Source organism: Ovis canadensis, chromosome 2 (assembly GCF_042477335.2).
Source record: "Ovis canadensis isolate MfBH-ARS-UI-01 breed Bighorn chromosome 2, ARS-UI_OviCan_v2, whole genome shotgun sequence".
NCBI lineage: Eukaryota > Metazoa > Chordata > Mammalia > Artiodactyla > Bovidae > Ovis > Ovis canadensis.
Genome location: NC_091246.1, coordinates 32452672 through 32458102, shown reverse-complemented (window position 1 = coordinate 32458102; position 5431 = coordinate 32452672). Strand labels below are relative to the sequence as shown.

Below are 5431 nucleotides of genomic sequence, written 5' to 3'. Positions count from 1 at the left end.
CCAAATTCCAGTGAATTCCACAGTCAGTCCTCACCACCATCCAGCAACATATCCCTCAATATACTATTCTCTCTATTTTGTATACGCTTTCACCTCTGCATGTCTAAAAGCTAAAACCATGCCTACCCACTGCAACCTCAGATGGTCACTGAAAAGAAACACTCAAGTTCTCACCCAAGATGATCTGCCTGTCCCTGTGGTCCAGCTCAACTCTTTCAAACTAGGATTTGGGGACAAACTGTCAACCAATCATGACAGATATATTTTGCACATCTCTTGTGCGTAGAGCTCCCTCTGGAGCCTGGAGGGTGAGGGGGTGGACTGGCAATGCTCTGAGAGAGACTGTGGGTGTTCCCAGATCTCCTGGGCATTCATCATCAAGTTTGCATCCCAGGAGCACACCAACAGGGGCAAGACAGACAATGGCATTTCCTGAAAAGAATGTCTATGCTCACAAGTACAAGGAGAATTCACCCATATGCACTATTCAGAAAGGCTGGTGTGTCTAGATCTTTATCAGTGCACAAGCATAGGTCCGTGGGAACATCTACAAAGGCAGCAGCAACTGTTAAATTTCAGGGATGCTGTCAACATGTATTCATTCGGCAAACACCCACTGAGTACTCCCTGTACTCAGCATTGCCCCAGATGCTAGGATACAGAGGCATGCAAACCAGTGGTACTCCAGTAGGTGAAATTAGTAGCTTACATGAGTGCTGACTAATAAGTTCTATGGAGAAAAACAAAGGAAGGAGAGAGGAAGAGGCTCGGCTGGGGAATGGAGAGGGTGTTGTTCTCTATAGGACAGACAGGAAAGCCTCTGATAAGGCACCGCTGGGGCCTGAAGGAAGTATGAGGGTGAGTCCTGCAGGGATGTGCAGTCAGCGGAGAGCACAGGGGAGGCACCTGAGAAGGAATCAAACAGGGACATCCCACTGTCACCCTCATCACAAGCCCCATCTCCCGATATCCCGAAACTTCAAGACAAAGAAGAATCCCACCACATTTCATACCAAGATTGAGTTTCCAGCAGGAGCCCAACTCATTCTCCCAGTAATTGAAAGTAGATTTACTCTCCTGAAGTTGAAATCCTCCCAGTGCTTGTTTTGGTGGCCTGTGGAGTCACAAATGGATGATGGTAAGAAAAAGAGGATTATAGAAAAATAGAGAACAAACAGGAGGTAGAAAAGGTGGAGGAGAAAAAGGGGGAAAGGGCAAATGAGGAATATCTGCTAGTAAGTAAACTTCCTGTATCAAATTCATGACATGTAAACTTGTATATCAGAATATGTGACTCTTAACATAGCACGTATCTGGACCCAGGGCAGATATTACTGCAATATCTCAAGAAGCAAAATCAGCAAGGCTAAAAGGCCTTGCATTAACAAACTGTAAACACACCAACACAAACATAAGGCACAAATGTATTGTTTCAAAACTAATCCAGATAATGATTAAAGCAATCACATCATTGGTACCTATCTGTTCCCTGACCAGGGATTGAACCTGGGCCCTTGGTGGTGCTAGCATTAAATCCTAACCACTGGACCACCAGGGAATTTCCTCAGTATTATATGTAACTGTCAAAACTAGAAACAACCTAAGCATCAGCCAATGGATGGTTACTTAAATGGTTAATTAAATTATGAAAATTTCATAAGGCAGAATATTATAGTCATTAAAAGTATCTCCAAAGAAATATTAGTGACATGGAAGAAATAGTCATGCTAAAGTCAGTGATACACAATATAGTCTACATTAGATGAAACGTTCTAAAATCTCACTTGACTTGTTTGTAATTTTTGTTTTGTTTTGTTTTGAGTAAATGCTATGGTCTGAATGTTTGTAGCCCCACAAAATTTGCATGTTGAAATCCTGATGTCTAATGTGATAGCAGTACAGAGGCAGGCCTTTGCAAGTTCCTTCAGCCCTGAAGGTGGAGCTCTCATGAGTAGGATTAGTGTGTTATAGAAGAAACCCCAGAGAGCTCTCTCTCATCTCCTCTAACATGTGAGAACATGGTGAAAAAGTACTCTCTATGAATTAGGAAGCCTCTCCTGTGGCTCAGACGGTCCTCTTGCAATGCAGAAGACCCAGATTTGACCCCTGAGTCAGAAAGATCCCCTGGAGAGGGGAATGGCAACCCACTCCAATATTCTTGCCTGGAGAATTCCATGGACAGAGGAGCCTGGTGGGTTACAGTCTATGGGGTTGCAGAGGTGGACACAATTGAGCAACTAACACTTCACAGCAAACACCAAAGCTGCCAGTGCCATAGCTTAGACTTCCCAGCCTTCAGAACTGTGACAAATAAATGTTTGTTGTTTATAAGCCACCCTCATCTACGATATTTTTATTATAGTAACCCAGTGAACTAAGACAATGAGCATGAGCCTAAGTTACATTTATAATCAAGTAAAAAGCAAAATCTTAAGAGTTCTACTCACATATGGTTTTTATCTTAAATTTCCATCCCTGCCATGAAGTCAAAGCCTCATGAAGTACTAGGGGCACCCTGTGAAGTTACACAATCATACTCTTATCTATTAATTTGTAAGTTAAGGCTTTCTAAAAATCCTAATAGAATGCGAAAAACAGATTTTTAATAAGTCTAATCTTTCCAGCCAAGACCTGGAAATAATGTGGCCATGATCTTAACAGAGGTCAACAGAACTGAGGCATGGCTCTTTTCCATGGATTGTGTTTCCTGAGGCTCCCCTGACTTTAAAAAAAAAAAAAAAAAAGACAACACAGCCATTCACCAGTTCTTTCTTTACATCCTGAAAATCACTAGAGACTGTTGGTATCAAGAGTCTGCAAAAGAAGTAAACAGTTTTCAGATTGTTGACTTTGTGTGTAGCTCCAACCATTTTGAAATATGTAGCTACAGAAATTATTTCATGAGTAGACCTAATGCAACAGAGGGAAGCTTTCAAAATCTACTGTATTGTGTTACCCTTGAAAGTTTCAAAAAATAAAAGAGAATACCAGACTCTCCCATGCAATAAGAGGCTTTGTGGTTAAGTCAGAAAAGATAAGTTATTATCCCATATGGAATGATGAAAGCAACTGTGGGTGGGAAGGTGGGGAAATGGGCAGATGAAAAAGACCCTCTAAACTCTCATCCAGTGACCTGATTATGTTTCCTGGATCATGTAGGAAACATGCTTAGAAGAAAGCATTTACTTTATCGATGCCCTTTGGGAGATATTCACTTGACTTTGCTTATCTCCTATGCCTACAGAGTGAATCTGTGGTTGGGTCCTTTCTTGTTTCTGATGGAGCAGCCAAGAGAACGCTCAAGAATGTAAGCAATTTACTCAAAAACAGACATAACACTGTCTGTTACTCTCTGGCACTGACAGAGCCAGGGAGCAACTAGAATCTATTACCACTTGAATTCCAAATTTTTAGGCTGATGTCTCCCATTGCGAGGGTTTTCTGTGCCAAATCAATTAATTATAGGTTTATGGATATCCAGTTCTTTTCACTCAAAATGAAATGGATCCCCATCAAATCAGAAATGCAATGTGTTCTTTTTTCCCGAGAAAAAATGATCATGATCAGATGTAACCTGCAAAGGAAGATTCATTTTTTGAAGCATACGAGACTCATGATAAAACTATCTATCAAAAAAAATCTAAATGAAGCAGATAACTTTGATATTAACTCTACATCTCCGTTGAGCTCTAAGTATTTGCTGTCAACTAAAGAAGAATTCATTAGTACGGTCTTTTATAGACTATTAACATGCTTCATTGTTTTCTCTTTGCCCAGTCTTGTCCTGCCCCAATCCATTATCCAGGATGAAACCAGAACAATCTAAAACCACAAATGTGATCTGGACACTTTCCTTTTTTAACATTTCAATGGTTCCCATTGTCCTTTGAGTGAAGCACAAATTCCCCAAAATGGCTCCCAAGTTCCCAAATTATCTGGTCTCCATTCTTCGACTGGAGCAGCAGCTGTGTGGTACTGGAGTGATGCCCATGCAGCTGTGCAGCAACTTTGAGGAGATAGCCCACATCCAAGGGCAAAGGAGAAGCCCTAGCAAGACGGTTCAGTTCAGTTCCGTTCAGTCACTCACTCGTGTCTGACTCTTTGCGACCCCATGAATCGCAGCACGCCAGGCCTCCTTGTCCATCATCAACTCCTGAAGTTCACTCAAACGCATGTCCATTGAGTCAGTGATGCCATCCAGTCATCTCATTCTCTGTCATCCCCTTCTCCTCCTGCCCCCAATCCCTCCCAGCATCAGAGTCTTTTCCAATAGTCAACTTTTCACATGAGGTGGCCAAATTATTGGAGTTTCAGCTTTAGCATCAGTCCTTCCAATGAACACCCAGGACTGATCTCCTTTAGAATGGACTGGTTGGATTTCCTTGCAGTCCAAAGGACTCTCAAGAGTCTTCTCCAAAACCACAGTTGGAAAGCATCAGTTCTTCGGTGCTCAGGTTTCTTCACAGTCCAACTCTCACATTCATATATGACCACAGGAAAAACCATAGCCTTGACGAGATGGACCTCTGTTGGCAAAGTAATGTCTCTGCTTTTGAATATGCTATCTAGGTTGGTCATAACTTTCCTTCCAAGGAGTAAGCATCTTTTAATTTCACGGCTGCAATCACCATCTACAGTGATTTTGGAGCCCCCCAAAATAAAATCTGACACTGTTTCCACTGTTTCCCCATCTATTTCCCATGAAGTGATGGGACCAGATGCCATGATCTTGGTTTTCTGAATGTTGAGCTTTAAGCCAGCTTTTCACTCTCCTCTTTCACATTCATCAAGAGGCTTTTCAGTTCCTCTTCACTTTCTGCCATAAGGGTGGTGTCATCTGCATATCTGAGGTTATTGATATTTCTCCCAGCAAACTTTATTCCAGCTTGTGCTTCTTCCAGTCCAGCGTTTCTCATGATGTACTCTGCATACAAGTTAAATAAGCAGGGTGATAATATACAGCCTTGACATACTCCTTTTCCTATTTGGAACCAGTCTGTTGTTCCATGTCCAGTTCTAACTGGTGCTTCCTGACCTGCATATAGGTTTCTCAAGAGGCAGGTCAGATGGTCTGGTATTCCCATCTCTTTCAGAATTTTCCACAGTTTATTGTAATCCACACAGTCAAAGGCTTTGGCATAGTCAATAAAGAAGAAATAGATGTTTTTCTGGAACTCTCTTGCTTTTTCCATGATCCAGCGGATGTTGGCAATTTGATCTCTGATTTCTCTGCCTTTTCTAAAACCAGCTTCAACATCTGGAAGTTCATGGTTCACGTATTGCTGAAGCCTGGCCTGGAGAATTTTGAGCATTGCTTTGCTAGCATGTGAGATGAGTGCAATTGTGTGGTAGTTTGAGCATTCTTTGGCATTGCCCTTCTTTGGGATTGGAATGAAAACTGACCTTTTCCAGTCCTGTGGCCACTGCTGAG

General features: G+C 42.0%; 1 non-coding gene across 1 annotated transcript; it reads right to left on the bottom strand.

Annotated features, from left to right (window-relative positions):
* Positions 1-1485: 1485 nt before the first annotated feature.
* Positions 1486-1558, bottom strand: TRNAA-AGC (transfer RNA alanine (anticodon AGC)). Its single transcript has one exon. It is a non-coding gene; the product is annotated as a tRNA-Ala (tRNA).
* Positions 1559-5431: the final 3873 nt, after the last annotated feature.